The sequence below is a fragment of the Tachypleus tridentatus genome, chromosome 10, assembly GCF_004210375.1.
Source record: "Tachypleus tridentatus isolate NWPU-2018 chromosome 10, ASM421037v1, whole genome shotgun sequence".
In the NCBI taxonomy this organism is placed as follows: domain Eukaryota; kingdom Metazoa; phylum Arthropoda; class Merostomata; order Xiphosura; family Limulidae; genus Tachypleus; species Tachypleus tridentatus.
Window position 1 is genome coordinate 181,386,172 of NC_134834.1, and position 12,072 is coordinate 181,398,243.

A 12,072-nucleotide genomic window follows, 5' to 3' on the forward strand; every position below is an offset into this window, starting at 1 on the left:
TTTTGAACTTTGTGGTCAGTATTAACAGAACTATGTTTTAATTTCCATTCTGCAATCTTCTCTCTCATTATACTTCAATTACTTGCTAACAACCTGGATGAAAGTGTTAATGATTCTTTCTTCTAAAAGTGAGCGAAACCTCACGATGTTACAAGATGTGCAAGACGAGAATCGTTCGAAATAGGGAGGGAATGACTTTCTGCTTAAAAAAGTAAGGGAACGCTGATCCCATACCACTGCCCTTAATGTCCTCCCAGAGTTCAGATACTTAGCCTTAGTTGCTGTGGAAGACAATGTGTACATGTATAAAAAAAAACACCTAAGATATTATATTGTAAAGAGTTTGACATTTTCCTCATTTTATATTCATTATACTTGAGGCCAATACTTTTTATAACTAAAAACATTTGATTTCAGGTTATTCTTGAAATACGAAGTGATACTTTTACAACCAGAAAACAAATTAAACAGAGACAACTGGAAGTGTATGTATCATGCTGTAGTTGTTAATTTATTAACGTTTTTTTATTTTATATTTTTAATCCATATATAGTATGCAGAAGTACTAGGTATTTTCTACTTCATTTATTGAGTGAAGTAAATTTTTAAGGTTCGTCCAAATTTATATTTGAAAACTTTCATCCACAGAAGAGTAAATAAGTTTAATGCAGAACTTTGGTCAGCAAAGGGGATAAGTTGATTTTGTAGAAATACATTACTAAATTTACAATCATGAAATGGTTATATGCTCAGTGTGCAAATGTATGCATCATACTATAAGTATTCATGTGTCATTTGAAATAATTAATTAAAAGCATTGAAATACATGTTCCATACTACAAATTATGTATACACTCAAACAATCAGTTAAATTGTGAAATTAGAACAAATGTATTTGTTCACTGAGTCCCTCATCATTTATGGTTTAAATTACACTTTTATAGTATCAGTGAATAAATGTAAAAAATCACCAAAGATTTTATAGTTCAATCTTTTAGTAAACCAGTTCCTCAAATTAAAAAATTTCAAAAATCTAGTTTTTAAGTTCTTTTCCAACTAAACCAGAAAAACATACTGATTTGTTTGACATTTAAATAATGGTCAAAACTTCACTTTTTAAGGCCTGACACGGTCAGGTAGTTAAGGCACTCGACTCGTAATCTGAGGGTCGCAGGTTCGAATCGCCATCACACGAAACATGCTTGCCCTTTCAGTTGTAGGAACATTATAACGTGATGGTCAATCCCACTATTTGTTGGTAAAAGAGTAGCCCAAGAGTTGGCAGTGGGAGGTGATCACTAGCTGCCTTCCCTCTTGTCTTACACTGTTAAATTAGGGATGGCTAACATGAAATTCCAAATAAACCAAACCAAACTTCACATTTTAAAGAATTTATATCTCAATAACAAACTCTTAAAATAACCAACTCAACGCTTACCATATTGGTTCAAATATTACTCCTAATTTTCATTAACAAAATAAAATCCCCTATAATTTTCAGTGAATATATCATGGTCACAAGCCCATGGAACTGATTAGTTAAAGCACTCTTTCGACTCCCCAAGTGCGTAACTGTGAAACATTCACTGACACCAAAAGAAACTCGAAGGGAGTAAGCACCTCAACTTATTTTTCCATAATGGCTCAACTAAACAATATATTTCTTAGACTTGCATCTGTTTAACACCTGGTCATGATGTTTACTAGTGAATAAAATCTACGTAGAGCACATTTTTTCAACAATTATACTATAAAATATATTTTATTTTTTACAAATAATTACAGAAACAAGCTGAGATTGCTATTAACAAGTCTTGGCACACATGTATAACTGTTTATAATCATTTTTGTAGGCTCCTTCATCCCTGAAAAGAGGGGAACAATCATCTGTATAATTTTCTTTTCACGAGAAAAAATGATTCATCTATATACAGCTTCGATTAGTACACTCTTCATTCATTATTACAAAGTTTTTCAGTAAATACAAGGAAGGTTTGGCATTTGTTTAATAATGTCAATTATACCCTGTAACTGTAAAATAACTGAAAAGTAATATTTCACTTAGAGAATAAAACAATTAAAAGCATCACATTTGGGAAGAAAAATGCAAAAGCAATCAAGATCAAATGGCACATGGCAAAAAATAGGCTTAATGACATTTTTTTAATCTTTAGAAGGTTAAAAAAATTAATTCTAATTAAATGTCCACTGTTTCTCTGATATTTCAGGAATGTACATTATACTAAAAATTGCAACAACATACTTTCACAAAAATATTTTGTGCAAATAACAATATTTATAAGAAATATGTATTTTATCATATGTGACCAACAGTGCAAGCAATGTACTTTTTTAAATTTGAAGATGCATACCATTAAAAATGTTTACTTTTTTAAGGTAAAAATACAAATTGAAACAAGACATTACACATAGTTTCAGATCATACCCAAATTAAAATCTGTGGTTTAATTTTATAAAAATTATAGAAAATCAAAATTGAAAAAAAGCCACAAAACTTCAATTATGATACATCCACACATGCAAATTTTGCTCTTATAATCATATAAATAAACTAAAAATATTAAATTTGTTTTCCATGACTTTATAAGAATGTCCTCATATCTTTTCCCCCTAAAGAATGAAATCAGTATGAATTTAATATATGAACTGAATTCACTTCCCTATATTGTTCCCAAAACTGATTACGAGTCATGCTTCTTTTCCTACAAGGAAGAAAAATCAAAGAAACACCTAATGCATTCATTTTAAATCCAGGTCAGAAAGATTTATTTCAAATCAGTGAATTGCTAAAAATGGATTTTCTTGTACTAAAAACAAAATCACGTGGGAGAAAAACATTTTGTGATTGTGCAGATAATTATGACATTATTAATTTCATGAGGATTATCTACCTTATGCTGACGTGTTCTCAATCTTCATAAGAAAATAAAGTGGACTATACATATATTTAACACAATAATTTCTTTAATAGCAGTAATAAATTATGTCACACATATTCTTCACCAGGCTTGGAGTGTCCTGAGGCAGTATTGACTGTATCTGGTAATTCAGCTATATCTTTAAAGACACCCACTAAGCTCTGAAAATTTGGACCCCAGTTGAGAAGATAGTCCCATCCTAACACAGAATCATGTGAAGGCTTGTATGATGAAAGATTTGAGAAGTCATCATCAGAAGCCACTAATGTGCTCAAAGATCCTCTGATCGAATCAAAACCATCATAGGCTTTAGCAGAGTCATCTTCATTCTCATTATCTTCTTCAGCAAGTTTTGAAAAAATCATATTTCCTGGTCCAAAGTCTCTATGAACTTTGTCAAAATTATTGTCATATTCAAACTCTGAACATGTAAAAGAGTCATTACCACTCTCATCAGTCGTGGAGTCTGGGGCTTCCAGAAGCTCTGTGTTAGTTTCTAAAATTTCTGTTAATTTATTTTTCTCAGTATTTCCATCACTTGATGAAGACACAACATCCAAAGTGCTGACCAGACTGGAGTTTCTTGGATGGGCATTGAGCCTGTCTATTTCTTCTGCTGTTAAACATAAGGTGATTCCAGAATTTCTAGCTTTTTTTTTATTTCCCGACTGTGAACGAGAATGCAGACTGATGGTACTATGACTTAAGTTACTTACAGGACTGTTGAGACTTCGTTCAGAGTTATTGATGGGATCTTTAGATCCCACAACTTGGGAAGTAGCAAGAAGAGCAGTTTGTAAGGGTTTTCCACTTATATCTTGAAGAGTTAATATGCGTGGAGTTTGATGAGAAAGTTCACTCGATGGACTAAGTCGTGCAAGCGGAGTGTTTAGCATTTTATGAGCAGAAGAACTGTCTCTTGATTCAATAGAATTTGGGCTTTGGTGAAGCACACTACAAGGACTTTCTCGAATAGGACTAGGTTGGAACTGATGAGGGCTGTGCCTATGATTATGTTTATGGTAGTTGGGAATATGTGGATTAGTTTTGTACTTTCTTGGATTCCCATCATGGAATCCTTTATAGTGATATACAATATCTATGTCAGAAGGAGCAATGCTACTGGCATTTTCCAAGTCATAATGTTCTGGAATATCAGAACCATTTATATCATGCACTGCAAACCCACTGGAGGCCTTAGAAGCATCTTGAAGTGATAACTCATCTGTTCTGTGCACGGACATGCTTGATGATTTCTGTATGACTTCTCTTTCAATGATGTCTGGCCGTTGGGGCCATTCGGTTGGCACATCTCGATCTTTCATCTTCTTTGGCACTAAGTCCTGTGGTAGGTGACTTCTTGTTACATCATCCCCTTGACCAGTGTCATTATAGCTTGAATCTTGATGACTTCTCTGGTTCTCAATGCCAGCACTGGCTAAAAATGCATTTCCTTGTGGCTTTATGTGATTATGGGGTTTGCCTTGTTGTTGCTTTCTCCTTCGGAAAACGAAAAAACTTATCATGATAACAACTAAAAGGATGACAAAGAACACTATAACAAGAATCACACCAATACTAAGAGGGTCTGTTGAGGCCACATCTATGTCTAGCACTTTTTCACTACAGCCTGCATGTACATTTCCATGAGGAACCATTCTAAAAAATCCTCCAGTCAAGTTCAGTCCTTGAACTTTTTTATTAATGGTCAGTGTATGAATGCATCCTTGAAATCCTATCAATAAACAAATTTGAAAATTTTCTAAATGTTTTACAACATTCATTACACTATCAAACATAATTTATAGTTGCAAAAAAAGGTTCTAAGCATATATAAAATTATTATGATAGACATGCACATTTTAGCACAACATGTATATATTTTGTCACTGCTTGGAATTGATGAAAAAATATTAGAATGAAAATACTTCATAGACTTATGTAACTTTAAATTACATATGTATTGGTCCATGAAGTGTTTTGTGAAGAGTTTCCATGCATAAAGTCAAATGTGCAAAAATTTTTAACAACCTGGTTTATTGAATGTATTAATATTTTGAAGTGTTAGTCATTTTGTTACAGATTATTAATTTCACAGAAGTTAATAAAATGTAGTAAAGCTCTTTAAAACACATTTGATGTGTCTGAGAGAAAAAGTAAGTGCTAGTTCACAATTTCATTCACATATTACAAAATTTGTTTCTGCTATCTTGTCTTACAAACAACTGTATACTATTCTATACATATTCTGTTGCTAAGCAGATTATTTTGGATTATTAAGTGAAAACATTACAGTAATGCCATATACAGCCCACATAACAGTAATAAAGTAATTTGTTTCTTTAATACAGTTGCTACAAGTCCTAGGTTTAAGATTCACAAAGAAAATACTTAGAGACCAAATGTATGCCTAACTTACAAATAAACTTACTTACAGAATTTCCTTGCTAACTGACCAGATAACAAAACAGACATGGTACCCCTCACCACTGACACTAAACTTGATCAATGAATATTCAATTATGTTTCATTAGTTACTTGTCGAATTGCAGTTTCACTTTACTCACACTTACACCACACTTACCTTCTACTTACTACAAAACTTGTCTAGATCATAACATTATACATTCCTTAAAAATAAAGTTTACAACACTAATTATTCAACCATTGAACAAGTTATCAAGGATGAAATTCTGAAAGTACTACTGGTGTGATTAAAGAGTTCTCTCTGAATATTGCAAACAAAAATTAATGATACTTAAGATACATGACAAAAAAGTTGGCAAATTGCATTAAAAGGTCCAATAAAACAAGTGGCAAGCAACTATAAAATGTATTATGGTGTTATTTTTGTATTAGGTCTTTTAACACTGATTACTCACAGCTATACATTTCTTGAAATTCTTTAAAACATGTAAGTTACATACAATAGAATACTAAAATATCAAACAGAGAGAGAGAAAAACAAATTACCAGGCACACTACTATCTTTCCCATCTGTTATTTCATTCCAGTGTCCACCAATAGTCATAACAGTCAAAAATGGATCAAGAAAATCGTGTACTTTGTTATCTGGACCAGTTGATTGTGATTCCTGATCTAAAGTGATATTGACTGAGTCAGCATTTAGAGTGAGAGTTAGAGAGTGCCATAACCCATCTGCTACCTTTAAACCTTCAAATGCTAGTGTCACAGGCTTCTCAGACTTCAGATGGGAACTGTATATCAAAACTTTATTTCTTAGCTGAAAATTGAAAAGAAGAATGAATCATATTTCACTTACACTGCAGTAAAACAAGAAATATGCCACATCTAACTCCTTTAAAAAAAAGTCATAATTCAGCAATTTTAATTACAAATTAACATTTTGCCATATTTTGGGAAGAACTACTTTAATGACAGACCTTGATTTGTTTGACTTCTTTGTAGTTACCTATTGTAATTAAGCAAAACTATTAAGTTGTTTATGCTTTAAAAAAAGCATTTTTAATTTTTTAAGTTAAAAAATCCAACATAGTTTTTGTTTAGAAACTGCAAATACACAAACTACTGGGATATGGTGTTACTTAAGACATTCAAGATACATTATTTTTTTTTAGTAAGGTGGTCTAATTATTTAACAGGTTTCAAAAATTTGCAATAACAATATAGTGAGCCAAACATTTTCTTCTTTACATTTTATTGTTGTTTATTCAGCTCAACAAAAGATACTTCTTATATTACAGCAGCAAGAAATATAAACATGCTTAAATTACTACAGTAATGAAGTAATTACACAATTGAATGTTTAGGACTTGAGCCTTTGGCACTTTAGTTAGTTGGGTGTCTTCAGTTAGTAGAATACTTGTGTCACTATTATTCTGGATTCAAGTTCTGTTCAGGATAGATTACTTTTAACCTAATTCAGATTACTGCAGTATTTTTGAATTTTTTCATATTTTTTTTCTGGATAAACAATAATGATAGAAAGTTTCAGTTATATCAAATAACATTATAAATATTTCACTTTTAATTTCAGTGTTGAACGTATGCTTTGAAGATGTACATAAACCCAGTTTATTCAGAATGAGTCTGTTCTCTTTTATCTTTCAAAATAAGTTTGTCAATACCTTATGATGATAAAATTTAAAGTTATAAAATAGTAAGTAAATTTAATCTTACCTGCAAAATAGTATGCTCATTTTCTGTAGAAGCATAAATAAGAAGCCCATCCGGTGAACTACTACGAAACGTAATAGAAAGGGACTTAGTGAGAGAAAGCTCAGTTCTAGAGATTGAACGCTTCCATTTCTGCCCAGAATAATAAGAGTAGCTCCTGAGTAAAAATCGTCGCAATTCTTCTTGAGGAACTAATTCTATAAATGCTTCTTGGTCATTCACAGATATTGGCTCAAATGCTACAAGAAAAAATTGGGAAAAATGTTAAACTAATAATATACATTAAATTTTTTTCTATAGAAATTATCCATCTAAAGGGCAATATGGGTGAAACAAACAGTAAAATATGCATGTTTTTAAAAATCTAAACTACCTATAGTTTTGAAAAGTACACAGCATTAGCTAGTTAATTTCACAAATGTCATGACAACTGCACAGTTGATGAGCAAGGAAGCACATTTATGTTAGTATAGTAATAGGATTGCAAGCAATAGTATAAGAAAATATTACTGATGGTGGAATGTTGAACATATTTCAAATGAAAACAGGAAGGAAAATGATGAAGTAAAAAAATGAGATATAATTCACGGTTGTTGTACCACATAAAAAACATGACACAGCAATGTTCATCACTTTGTAATGGAAAAAAAGGAAAACTATACAAACATAGTAACAATACCTTCAAAGAAATGAAGACTAATCCAAAACAGAAGTTTAACTAAATAAAGATCACAATGACATTCCAAACACATAATAACACAGATACCTGAGAAACTGTGGTGATAATCTATAAAAAATGTAAACTTTGGTAACATAAGTAACTAAAATTCAAATAAAAATATAAATTAGAGATCTTGCAGATATTTAAATAGAAAGTAATGAAACATAAAGGCTTAATCACCATACAGAGATAAAAACTTTAATCCAATATTAAGTATGGTTTAGTTCTTGCCTAAAAAACAACAACAACCAAACTTTATCCCCTAATTAAGTATGATTTAGTATGAAATAAAGAAAACATCCAAATTATCTCTTAGTTAAATATGATTTAGTACTTCTCTCAAGAAACCCAAAAAATGAATATAATTAATCAGTTATTGTAAGATACGCATTTCTCCACCTTCTCATAAAAATAATACGTTCATGACCAACTATCATAATAAACTATGATTACAAATAACAAACAAACAAACATTTCCAAATAGAAACCTCAATGACCTTCATGGAAATATACTGAAACTATATATACATATATATCAATAATTCATAAAGTACTGTAGTTCCCATTAACTAATATTTCACTTTATAAGCAAAATTTACTCTACCTTGTTTGCAATTTGGTGCCTGTTGTCCATTTGGGCAAATGCACGTGGTGGTAAACCACAAGTCTTGGCAAGTGCCGTATTCTCCACAGAGAGAAGTGCTTTCAGCTGCACAACTGTCATACCGTCGTTCACATGTTGAAGTTACACGAGAAGATTGCACAGGAGAATTTAGGTCTAGTTGGCGGCCATTCACTGCCACACTGTGAACACAGCCCACAAAATCATCCGTGCTCACTTGACCCGGTTGCTCAAGAAGAGGATCAATCGTCGGTATTCCTCCAAAATACATGGGATTTTCATTGAAATTTAGAGATCTATATTATCAGAAATGTACGAGTTTTCCTTTTATAAATATATGTAACATTCAAATTATGCATATCAAACCCATATAACTAAAACAGAAACAGTTCTTCACGTTATCTTCTAAGTCAAAGCTACACAATAAGCTAATTGCACTACTTCCAATACAGGGAATGAAACCCCACATTGTAGAACTGAAATTACACAAACTTACCAACGACCAAGGAAGGATGAATAAAATATTTGACCATAATAATTTTGCTTTAAATACAGGCAAGCATTCATTAACTAATTCTGAAAAAGTCAATAGAAATGAATAATTTGAAATTTTGTGCAAAACTTTTACACAACTGAGAAAATGTTTTTCATAACATATAGATTAAATACAGTTCTGTTATGATGTAACACACATGAAAACATTTTACTTTAAAACAGTCAAATGGTTAAAATTTACTCTTTTTAATATATTGTTTTTCAACAATTTAGGAATATTTATTAGTTTTGCAACAGAAAAAAAAAATTAGTTCCAGAAAGATTATTAATTACACAGGTCAACAAATTTTTTCGAAATCTCAGTTGCATAAGATTTTTTTACTCATTCTTACCCTTTGTGACCTGCTAAATTCAAATATGAAAACGGTTCAGCTCTACATGCTCTAGTTTTAATGCAATTTTAAGTTTTTTATTCTAGCCGTTTGTGGTCAAATTAACACGTTTCCTGCGATGCCTATATTGGCAAACCGGCAACAGCTGCGATGCTCTTATACATCTAACAGCTTCAGTGCTGCATGAGCTATGATAACGTGAGGTTGTCGTTATATTTGTCTCTAGCCTGCAACTTAGTTAAAGGTAAGACAATAGTGGGACAATCGGTAGGTCCCATCGCAGGAAACGTGTTAATTACTTACACGTTTATGTTATCAACAGAGATATTAAAATTGTTTTGATTTTGTTTCAGATCTGATCATGGCTACAAGGAGACATCAATGTGAGAACAAGCCAGACGCTTTCTGTTGTATTTGTGGATGCTTCACGCTTATTCGTCAAAGGCATAATATAACATCGTTTGTGAGGCGTGCTTATAAAGCGCACTTTGGACTTGCTCTTGGTGACCAAGACATAAAATGGGCCCCACATATTGTGTGTCATAACTGCGAGGAAATGCTGCGTGACTGGACAAAGGGAAATGTAAGGGTTTACCTTTCGGAATTCCCATGACCTGGCAAGAACCGATGGACCACACAACTGACTGTTATTTTTGTCTGGTCAATACAAAGGGCATTGGCAAGAAAAACAGACACAAAATCTCATATCTTAGTATTCCCTCAGCAATCCGACCTGCTCTGCACTCTGATGAGCTCCCAATCCCAGTTTTAAAGGATTTCTTCCATCTGAAGATGTGGGTAGTGACCAAGAGCAAGAGACTGCTGATGAAACTCAAGAAATACTTTCAGAATCTGGCGATCCTTCTTATGAGACCCCACAGTCATTAACTCCTCAACAGTTTAGCCAGCCAGAGTTGAATGACCTTGTGCGTGATTTGGGTCTCTCCAAAAATGCAGCTGAAGTGTTAGCTTCCAGGATTCAAGAAAAGAATCAGCTGAGCCATACAACTAAAGTGTCATACTTTTAAAATCGGGAGCAGGCTTTTGTGCCATTTTTTACAGAGGAGAATATTTTTGTTTATTGTCATAATATCTCAGGTCTTCTCCAGGAATTAGGGATGCCAATATACCATCCAAATGACTGGCAATTATTTCTAGATTGTTCTAAGCAAAGTTTGAAGTGCGTTCTACTTCATAATGACAATGTCTATGCAGCTGTTCCAATTGGACACTCTGTGTATTTACGAGAGGAATATAATGACATTAAGACTGTAATTGACCTACTAAAATACCACAAGCACAACTGAACAATTTGTGTGGACCTCAAAATGGTTAATTTCCTCCTAGGTCAACAAAGAGGATTTACAAAGTACCCCTGCTATCTTTGCATGTGGGACAGCCGAGCTCGAGAAAAGCACTGGAACCAGGAGTGGCCCATACATTGAGACTCTGAAGGCGGGTATGCCAAATATTGTCAACGATCCAATTGTCAGTCGAGAAAAGATCATATTTCCTCCTCTCCATATCAAGCTGGGCTTGATGAAACAGTTTATAAAGGCGTTGAATACTGACGGTGAATGCTTCCAACACATATTTTCTGTGCTCCCTGATTTGTCCTTCGAGAAGATCAAGGCAGGTGTTTTGATGGACCACAGATTCGTGCACTTGTGCGTGATCAAGAATTTGCCAGAAAGATGAACGACAAGGAAAGGACTGCATGGCTTTCATTTGTGGCGGTGATGGCAAACTTTCGGCAATAAAAAAAGCTGACAACTATGAAACCCTTGTAGCGAATATGTTGTCAGCTTTTCGCGATCTTGGATGTAACATGAGTGTCAAACTCCATTACCTGTACAGTCATCTTGACAGATTCCCTGAAAACCCAAGAGCTGTAAGTGACGAGCAAGTCAAGCGGTTCCATTAGGACCTCAAGACCATGGAAGAGCGTTACCAAGGGAGATGGGACAAACATATGATGGCAGATTACTCCTGGAGCATTAAACGAGAATGCCCTGAGACAGTCCACAAACGCAAGAGCTACAAGCGGAAATTTATGCCTGAGTAGACTGCAATTGAGCTTTGCCTCCTCATAGTAGCAAATGTCTTATCTACTAATCAGTTTTATATAAATAAATTGAATTATAACTTGATATAAAATTGAATTTATATAAATAACTTTAATACATTTATACTATCTTGCATTTCCTTTTTTATTACCCAGCTATATTAAAGAGTTTTATAACATATTTTATCACATATTTTTCATGATAGACTACGACGTCAATGTGATGATGACGAAATTTTGAGATTTTTTAAATACCTTGATTGCAAAAAAAGTAGAGCACTGAGGAAAAAACTAACTACAGATCTGAAATCAGGGCAAGAAATTATGTAATACCAAGTTTTTGATATAAATGCAACAAAAACTTTGTTGACCAGTGTTATTTATTTACTTTTACATTTCAAAATTAAAACTGAAAACTTGGGTAACCTTCTAAAGTATTAATGGGTAGTCTATTTAACAAGTTACAATATTCACAAAGGATCAACTTGCACAAATCATGGTATGGTTAGCAAACACTTCAGATCAAAGCAAGCTACTTATACACATCAAAAATAAAAATTAACCCAGTAAGTAATGTAGCTAATTTAATACACTTGTTGAACTAAGAGTGTGCAGAGTGAAGAAACAATGTTTTAATAGAGTTGAAAATGGTTTACAAAACACAAAACAGTTTATTTACA

General features: G+C 32.9%; 1 pseudogene across 1 annotated transcript in view; it reads right to left on the bottom strand.

Moving 5' to 3' along the window:
• Positions 1-1,777: 1,777 nt before the first annotated feature.
• LOC143231064 (cadherin-related tumor suppressor-like) overlaps positions 1,778-12,072 on the bottom strand; it is a 113,235-nt pseudogene continuing 102,940 nt past the window's right edge. Inside the window, exons 14-17 of the transcript XR_013016764.1 lie at positions 8,423-8,736; positions 7,101-7,336; positions 5,913-6,183; positions 1,778-4,674 (exon numbers count right to left, since the gene is read on the bottom strand). The product of XR_013016764.1 is annotated as a cadherin-related tumor suppressor-like (transcript). The remainder of the gene's footprint in view (positions 4,675-5,912; positions 6,184-7,100; positions 7,337-8,422; positions 8,737-12,072) is intronic.